The 9,759-nt window shown below is 49.3% G+C and overlaps 1 protein-coding gene across 1 annotated transcript in view; it reads left to right on the forward strand.

Moving 5' to 3' along the window:
* Nucleotides 1-7,509: 7,509 nt before the first annotated feature.
* Nucleotides 7,510-9,759, forward strand: part of LOC107113547 (membrane-spanning 4-domains subfamily A member 4A-like) — a 14,268-nt gene continuing 12,018 nt past the window's right edge. The window contains exon 1 of the mRNA XM_015414894.1: nucleotides 7,510-7,987. The gene's annotated coding sequence lies outside the window, so the exon portion shown is untranslated. The remainder of the gene's footprint in view (nucleotides 7,988-9,759) is intronic.

The raw sequence follows: 9,759 nt of genomic DNA on the forward strand, positions 1-9,759 counted from the left end.
AAAAACAAAGGGTGGGGGGGGGGGAAGGAAGGGACGTGAGACGACCCAGCAAAGAGATGGCAGCTCGCTGACACAAGGTGATGGTCTTTGGAAACAGGAGGCGATCCTTTCCCTGGGCAATAGACGGTATCCCAATTGAGCAAACCCAGACCTTTAAATATCTGGGGATTACCTTCAGTGACACACTCTCTTGGAAGGCTCATATAGAAACAACAAAAATAACAGCTCTCCGCTTATTAGGGGCAATTTAAAAATTTTACCATACAAAAGGGGGCTTTCTGATAGACTCAGCCCTGAAGCTTTTCCAGAGCAAGACAATTGCCCAACTCCTTTATGGTGTCGAGGTATGGGGCTGGAACGATTCCACCATTGCCAGCCTGGAGAGAATTCAAAACCTTTTTATGAAAAAGCTGCAGTGCTAACAGTGCCAACAAACACCCCAGCAGAATTGTTAAGAGCTGAATTTGGCCTTCCCTCTCTACGGGTGCGTGCTCATAATGGTTTTTATGACTATTGGCAAAAATTGAAGAGAGCACCTATAGATCACCTTTCCAGCAGCTGCTTCCTAGCTTGCCTAAAAGACCCTAAATGGGTATTCAAATACAACAGTATATTGCAAAGGGCAATGCCAAGGAATGCTCAAACTATCGCACAATTGCACTCATATCACACGCTAGCAAGGTCATGCTCAAGATCCTACAAGCTAGGCTTCAACAGTACGTGGATAGAGAACTGCCAGAAGTACAAGCTGGGTTTCGAAGAGGTAGAGGAACTAGAGATCAAATTGCCAACATTCGCTGATGTAAAGTGAGGAGGAGCAGAAAAGAGTATATAAGTCTGCTCCTTGCATCTGTTAGTTGAACATCAGGCTGAATTAAGCTGTAGGTGTTCCTTTATTCAAATAAATACTTTTTATTACCCTTTACTGCCTGGAAGATTGTTTTCACTGTGAGGATTATTGGCTAGCCACATAAATCAAAGAACCTGAGTGCCTTTAGTGTATTGGCAACAACAGTGTGCATCTCTCTCCTGAAAGTTGTGATGCCTAATACCAACACGCCTGTTGCCTAGCGTCTCTGCCCGTGTGGAGATCCAGTGCCAGAAGATCTGTGCCATTACCTGTTATTCTGTCCACTCTACCAATCCCCTAGGAAGAAATTTCTGGACCCAATCTTGGCCTCCTTAGGCACTAGAACAGAAACTGAAAAAATTCTAGTTCTACTAGCAGATGTAGAGGCCGAGATTTCATACAAGGTGGCCCTCTTTGCCCTCGCTGCAGAGAAAGTTTGGAAGAATACAGTTGCACTGCCATAGCTTGATTACCAACGGAAGTCTGGATGGGAGAGATGGAATTATTATAATGTTTTATAGTGTCCTACATCAAAAAAACTAAGATCATGGCATCCAGCTCCATCACTCCTTGGCAAATAGAAGGGGAAGTCGTGGAAGTAGTGACAGCCTTCACGTTCCTGGGATCCCAGATCACCGCAGACTGTGACAGCAGTCATGAAATTAAAAGACACCTGCTCCTTGGGAGGAAAGCGATGGCGAACCTAAACAGCATGATAAAAAGTAGAGACATCACCCTGCCAACAAAAGTCCACATGGTCAAAGCAATGGTATTCCCAGTAGTCATGTATGGCTGCGAGAGTTGGACTATAAGGAAGGCCGAGCGCCGAAGAATAGATTCTTTTGAACTATGGTGCTGGAGAAGACTCTTGAGAGTCCCTTGGACTGCAACAAGATCAAATCAGTCAATCCTAAAAGAAATCAACCCTGACTGTTCCCTGGAAGGCCAGATAATGAAACTGAAGCTCATATACTTTGGCCAAAACTTCAAAGGACGGCGAAATACAGGAGGGCCTGGCGGGAGCTGGTCCAGGGGGTCGCGAAGAGTCGGACTCGACTGTGCGACTGAACAACAACAAAAAACTTAGTTTTTAATTCTTCTGGTTTTAGAAGTTTATACAGATACAGTTGTGTATTCAGTATTATGGCGGTATATGTAGCAATGAAGGGGTCATTGAAAGGGAGGCTGTGGTTCTCTGGCAGGGTGTTATGTACCACGTGGCTGGTATTCTCCTGGCAGTCAACATCCTCAAATTCCTCATCGCCATCACGTCTTCTGCATTTGGCTGCACCAGAATGTGCCAGGACGCCTACAGTAAAACAGTAACGGCCTGTACAGGAGAGTCAAGTTTATGTCAGTGGGCACCTGGTGTGAGGGGTTGTTTTGTCCTCTCTTGAAGGGGACATCATGATATGATGAATGTCGCCCTCTGGATTTGAGTCCAGGATACCTTTGGTGTTCAGTCTTGCCTTTCCACCTACAATGACCTGTTGTGGAGTAAAGTGGGCATGTAGCCAGATCCCTTGACCTTGGTCTTAGGCCTGCCCATCCTGTGTACAAGGGAGGGCCATTACTTCACACCATTCGTTTCCACTGTCTGAGTGAGAAGTAGTGACCCGTGAGTGGTCATACACTTGTGTAGAGTGATCAAACTGTGAATCTGCTTCATGGATAGAGACATACTTGGGCATTCTGAAGTCACTGGTAGGAAGTGCTCATGAGCTCTCAAACGAACCAGGCCACTGAGGATGGGAAAACAGCAAAGTCTGAAGGTAGGAGGAGCTGTAAACCTGGCCCTGTCTTAGGGCTGTCAGTTCTGGGTTGGGAAGTACCTGGAGATTTGGGAGATGGAGCCTGAGGAAGGCAGGGTTTGGGGGAGGGAAAGGACTTTGATTGGGTATAATGCCATAGTCCACCTTCCAAAACAGCCATTTTCTCCAGGGGAACTTTTCTCTGTCTCCTGGAGATCAGTTGTAAAAGCGGGAGATCTCCAGCCACCACCCAGAACTTAAAAATGAGAGATCAAGGGAGGAAGTGGAAATTCAAAAACAACATCCGTGACAAAAATAACGAAGAGTCAATAAAGATATGCTGCAAAATCATTTACTGTAGTAATTCTGTAGAAAATTATCTCCTATTATCGCTCACACACAATGAATGTGAAGACCTTGGGTTCTGTTATTAGAGAGTCAACATGGAATGTTTCCTTCAAGAGTTGATAAGTAGTAATGGATAAGAATTGTGATTGCTACACACTCAGATAAAGCAATTATTGTGAAACGAATTGTTTACATTGCGCAGCATTCGTTGCATGTGAACCATAATAGAAGAGAATTTTCTACAGAATTACTACAGTAAATGATTTTGCAGCATACCTTTATTGACTCTTCGTTATTTTTGTCACGGATGTTGTTTTTGAATTTCCACCACCCACAGGTTGGCAACACTATCCTATCTCTGGTGCTGAGTCGAGTCTTCTCTTCCTCCTTTCACACTGTAGTGATTTTCCAGAACACAGCCAAGGGGGCTGCTCTTCATCCAGGAGGAGGAGGAGGAGATTGGATTTATACCCCGCCCTTCACTCGGAGTCTCAGAACAGCTTACAAACTCCTTTCCCTTCCCCTCCCCACAATAGACACCCTGTGAGGTAGATGGGGCTGAGAGAGCCCTTTCCAGGACTGTCCTTGAGAGAACAGCTCTGACAGAACTATGGCTTGCCCAAGGTCATCCAGCAGCTGCAAGTGGAGGAGTGGGGAATCAAACCCGGTTCTCCCAGATCCCAGGCCGCACACTTAACCACTACACCAAACTGGCTCTCCCAAGCCAGGTGAAGAAGGATGAGGTACCGTGACTGGCTCCTTCATAAGAACATAAGAGACGCCAAAGTTGGATCAGGCCAAAGGCCCATCCAGTCCAACACTCTGTGTCACACAGTGGCCAGAAATACCAGTGCCATCAGGAGGTCCAGCAGTGGGGCCAGGACATTAGAAGCCCTCCCACTGTTGACCCCCCCCCCAAGCACCAAGAAGACAGAGCATCACTTGCCCCAGAGCCCCTAGCTATACCTTGTGGCTAATAGCCACTGATGGACCTCTGCTCCATATGCTTATCTAATTCCCTTTTGAAGCCGTCCATGCTTGTAGCACCCACCACTTCCTCTTGTTATCACTTCCCCAAAGGAGTGTTCTGTAAGCAGCAAGGCTTTGATTTTTTAAAAAATGCTAAATATTTTCAGTAAACCAGCACAATGGCTGTTTTTTTAAAAAAAAAGAATTTAAAAAGCACGTTCTCCCTTCCTTGATGTCATTTGTGTTTCCTGTTTCCAATGTTTCACATGTATGTTACACCAATGTATTACAAAAAGCTGGGAGCCAGTGTGGTATAGTGGTTAAGAGCGACGGACTCTAATGCAGAGAACCAGGTTCGATTCCGGCCTCCTCCACTTGAAGCCAAGCTGAGTGACCTTGGGTCAGCCACAGCACTCCCAGTCCCAAAAAAGGAAGCCTAGCTCGCTGCATAATACTACAAAAGAGCTAGAGCTTCAGGCTGCCAGACAATCCTAGGATCTCCTGGCTATACCACACACAACACCATATGATAATTCATTTTTTAATTACATCAAGCTGGCCTTGTACATAGTTTCCCAGCTGCCAGTAGTTGTTCTGTTCTCTCTCCCTATTGGATGACTGGAAAATCTGTGATGGGGAAGTCTAGCAACTTAAACCCATCCCAACCGTGTCTTGGCTAGCTTGGTTTTAATCATATGTGCAATGTCTAATAGCATGTGTGCTTCTAATTCTTGCTTTAATTTTACTTGCATTTCTCATTGGGATGTCTGTAAACTCCTAGGGTTTACAGATGTGGAAGACAGCCTTTTTTGTTTTGGGAAGAAACAAGTGGGCATAAAGAAACACATTGGTTGGCACCATGACATCTACAGACAGGCCCATAGTCACAGTGGGGCATTTGGGGGCACAGCCCCACCACACACGAGCCCTGCCCCACACAAGTGCACCTGGCCCTCACAGCGGTGGGGGGGCTGGGGAAGGGAAGATGCCAAGCCACTTCTGGTCAGTTTCACTCCCACCCATCAGCTGTTAGGTTTAACAGCAGAGGGGAGAGGAGTGAAACTGGCCAGAACAGACCCTTGCCCCACCAGCCAAAAGATTTCTGGCTAGGGGGCTGCCTACAGATATGATACTCTTTAAGAAAATTTATATAGCCTTGACCTGGTTGGCCCAGGCTAGCATGATCTCATCAGATCTCAGAAGCTAAGCAGGATCATACTTACTTAATACTTGGGTAGGAGACCACCTTAAGGAGCTGGGGTGGCTCAGTGGTTAAGATGCTGAACTGCAGAGCAGAAGGTTGGTAGTTCAGCAGTTCGAGACTTGAGTGCCGCATGATGGAGTGAGCTCCCATCTCTGGTCCCAGCTCCTGTCAACCTAGCAGTTTGAAAGGAAGAAATTGCAAGTAAATAAATAGGTGCTGCTTCAGTGGGAAGGTAACATCGTTCTGTGTGCCTTGGTGTCTAGTCATGCCAGCCACATGACCATCTTCGGACAGCGCTGGCTCTCTGTCTTGGAAACAGAGATGAGTACCGCACCCCTAGAGTCAGATTCGACTGGCTTTCGAGCAAGGGAAACCTTTACCTTTACTTAGGAGACCACCAAGGAAGCCCAGGATTGCTATGCAAAAGCAGACAACCGTAAGCCTCCTCTGTTTGTCTCTTACCTTGAAAGCCCTATGGGATCACTATAAGTCAGCTACAACTTGACAGTACTTGTCCCCACTACACACACACACGCACATTCTTTCCCTATTCCCTGCCACCAAATACCCCACACAATCAGACCATTGGGCATTCATTTCCTTGGTTCTTTGGACCCATAGGGGAAGCTACATGTTAAACATTTCCTAAATCTGCATTTGCCAAAAATAACACAGGGGCCAGGAGTGGAAGAATTCACATTATTCTGGGAGAGCAGGAGAAGAAGGAGAAGGAAGAAGGGAATTTGCCTGCAGGTTATTCCCCTTCTCCTCCCAGCAGAGATTAGTTGTTATTTCTGAAGTTTCACTAAATATCATTTTTTAACTAGGCAGGAAGAAACTGCGGTACACAATTGAGGTGGGCTGCCAGGGGGATATTCCTCCCTCTGCCCCACTCTGGTGCCTCCAGATTTGTTTGCAGGACAAACAAAGGCTGCTCAAGCAAACCAGCGGGTTTGGAGATGAATGGAAAAAGAGGAACCCTAAGAAGGGGCTGTGGTGGCTCAAGTGGTTAAGACGCTTATCTGCGGGCTGTGGAAGGTTGGTAGTTCAGCAGTTCGAGACCCAAGTGTGCCGCATGACAGAGTGAGCTCCCGACTCTAGTTCCAGCTCCTGCCAACCTAGCAGTTCGAAAGCAAGAAATTGCAAGTAGATAAATAGGTACCACTTCGGTGGGAAGGAAACAGCCTTGGTGTTTAGTCATGTCGGCCACATGACCATGGAAACGTCTTCGGACAGCGCTCTTCGGCTTTGAAACAGAGATGAGCACCGCAACCCTAGAGTCAGATTCTACTGGCTTTCAAGCAAGGGAACCTTTACCTTTTAAAGAAGGGGATGGGGTGGGAGGGGGCTTCCTTTCGACCCCAAAGCATCCCAAAAGTAGACAAGGTGGATATGGGGACCTGCACTCCTACCCGACAGAACACAGTGTTGCCAGCTCCAGGTCAGGAAATTCCTGGAGATTTGGGGATGGAACCTGAAGAGGGCAGTGTTTGGGGAGGAGAAGGACCTCTGCAGGCTCTTATGTTATGCTTCAGGGATTTCCCCCCTGGTTGTTCCAGACGTCTAAAACCCTCATGTATTGGTTACTGAATGTCCTGCTTTGTGGGTTCATTGTACTGACTTGCTATGTGTAATCGGCCTTAAGTCCCTCTGAGAGAAAGGCAGATGTAAGGTCAACAAACAAACGAAAGAAGTTATAAAGTCCGTCCTCCAAAGCAACTCTTTCCTCCAAGGGAACCGGTTTTTGTATTCGGAAGATACATTGTTCCAGGAGATCCCCAGGCCCCGCCTGGAGGCTGGCAACGCTACGTGACAGAAGTCCACTTCCTCCTTAAAGACTCATAACATTTTAAAAACTAATACTGATTAAATGCACGCCAGGGAGATTGCGGCTGAATCGCCGACTGCATCTATTTCCCGTGCACGCAGGCATTGACGAAGGTGTCAGCACAGAGGTCCACCGGGGTGGGGGCAGCAGCGTGTTCCATGTTTGTCCCCAGCCGACCATAAAATGATGTCCCCGATTTAACATAGGCGTAATCTTCGTGGGGGCGGAGGGGCATCAGCCTCCGCCGAAATTTTCAGGAAGGTGCTCAGCCTCCCCCGGGGGCCACCCTTGCTCCTAGCAAAGCAATGCCTCTGGCCAGCCCCAGCCCCCCCCCCCGGAAATTGGAAAGTCTACACCCTTTTGACCAACACCGTTCTTCTGTACGAGGTCACAGTCGCTTTGTGGTGTGTGTCCCCCCCCGTCGTCGCCCCTCATGCCTTCAGGAGGACCGAGGCCCTCCCCCCGATGCCCCTCCCCCCGGCTCTGGGACCCAGAGGACCAGGGCCTCTGAACCGTTGTTCCTTCCCCGCCTCTCCTTTCCCACGTGCTCAGACCCTGCTTTGCCGCTTAGCTGCTCGGGCTTCTGCTGCTGCGTCTTTGGTTGCCCGGTTCTGCCTGCGGAGCGTCTGGACGGAGCTTTCTCCAGGGCGCGCACACCCCCCGCACCGCTCAGCGCCCTCCGGGTGTGTGTGTGTGTGTGTGTGTCCTCCCTCCTCTCCCACGCGCCGAGACGGTGAAAGTGTGAAGTGCTTCGGCCCCCTCCAGTGCTCAACAGGCTCGTACGGTACCGCCTCCTCTGCTCCCTCCCCAATCCCTGCGAAGACCGAGGCCAGCTGATGCGGAGCGGAAAGCGACGCCCAGGGTCTCTGCGAGGGGGACTGAGCCCTGGAGCGCCAGGATTGGGGACCAGCCCCGTGTCTGGTTCCCGCGCGGAGAGTTCTGCTCGCCCGGCCGGGGATCTTCCGCAGGATCAGAACCACCTTTTAAGGAGGAGGATTTTCGCCCCGGATCTGCTCCTGCGGGGCCTGCGGAGAAGGGTGAGTCCGGAGGTGGGAGGGGGGCTGCTGTGCGGTTTGGGCAGCCGGGGCCGAGAGAGCCTCCGCCCTCAAGAGAAGAGATTTCCGAGCCTGGAGTGATTTCGTCATTAAGAAGCACATCAGAAGAGCCTTGAGGGATCGAACCCGTGGTCGCTCTAGGCCACCCCTCCTCCGGCCGGCCCACAGGTCACCACCATCTCCAGGTTGGGAAATTCCTGGAGATTTGGGGAGGCGGAGCCTGAGTAAAGCGGGGTTTGGGGATTAGAAAGACTTCAGTAGAGTATATTGGCATCTAGTCTACCGTCCAAAGTGGCCATTTTTGCCAGCTGAACAGATCTCTCACCTGAAGATCAGTTGTAATCCCAGGAGATCTCCAGCTCCCACCTGGAGGCTGGCAACCATGGGATACAATGCAATAGGGTCCACCCTCCCAAGCTGCCATCCCCTCCAGGGGAACTGATCTCTGTTGTCTGGGGATCAGTGGTGATTCCGAGAGAACTCCAGGCCACACCTGGAGGTTGACAACCATATCAGGTTGCAGGGCGCAATGCCTCTCTCTGCCTCACATGCCCGATTTTTGCCTGCTGCTGAAACTGGTTCAAACTGGGAGGCATTTTGGTGGCGCAAGAGAGGACCAACCCTTTGAGGAAGCGGGTGCCATCTGGGTTTCTCAGAAAGCAGGAGACAGCTGTGCTGTTGACCACAGACCAGTTCTCCTAATGCCCTTGAACCAACATTATTTGCGCAGCCAAGACTCTCTGTTAATCATTCGGGAGAAAGTCTGAGCCCTTCTTCTCACAACATCATCCAGAACCCATGGGCTTTGCTGACTAGCATGGAGTGTTTGGGAGGTGGGGGGCAGTGTTCCCTAGGCTGCGCTCGGGAGCCCTGGCGCACAAAGTTTTAGCTGGCTGCTCACATGTTTCAGCTTCTTGCCCACTAGCCTTTTTTCCCTCCATTAGAAACAATGGAGGATGGGGGCACCTCCTGCTGAGGCCCATAGAATTGGACTCGCTGGTCCAATCCTTTTGAAACGTGGGGTGTTTTTTTTGAAGAGAGGCGCCAGCAGCTATGCTGCAAATTTGATGCCTGTACCTCAAAAAAACAACCCCTCCAGCAACCCAGATACCCCCAGATCAATTCTCCATTATAGCTTAGGGGGCCTATTGACTGTAATGGTCCCCATGGGCTACACTGCAGCGGGGGTGGGGAATCAATATTTTTTTGCACACCCCTATTATGTTTTTCATTATGAGCTAAAAGCTGCCTTAAGTAACAGGAAAAGTAGGATATAAATCTCTCCTTATATATAATTGAGTAAGAACATTCTATATGAACATTCTAAATTTGGCACCTTTAGTGTATGGACGCTTGAACTGTTAGTCAGAAGACGCTGGCTGGGTTGACTGGCTGCTTTGTGCAGTCCCGCCCAGTGTTTCAAGGTCTTTTGCATATGGAAGCTGATTGGACTTCACTGCATTCCACACCTCAAACTCACCCCCCTCCCCGCAAGGCAGTTGGAATGTCAGTTGCATATGGAACCTTCAAGGTCTTTTGCATATGGAAGCTGATTGGACTTCACTCCATTCCACACCTCATACTCCCCCCCCCCCGCAAGGCAGTTGGAATGTCTGGTGGTGTGTAGGTCCCAGGATCATGTTTTAAAAGCTGCCTGGGGGATTATGGACCATTCACACACTTTCCACCTTAACATACCTCATAGGGGGAGAGGAAAATGATGACAGCTGCTTTCCCTAGGCAGAGGCTGGGGG

This window comes from Gekko japonicus, unplaced genomic scaffold (genome assembly GCF_001447785.1).
Source record: "Gekko japonicus isolate JY-2015 unplaced genomic scaffold, Gekko_japonicus_V1.1 scaffold2514, whole genome shotgun sequence".
Taxonomy (NCBI): domain Eukaryota; kingdom Metazoa; phylum Chordata; class Lepidosauria; order Squamata; family Gekkonidae; genus Gekko; species Gekko japonicus.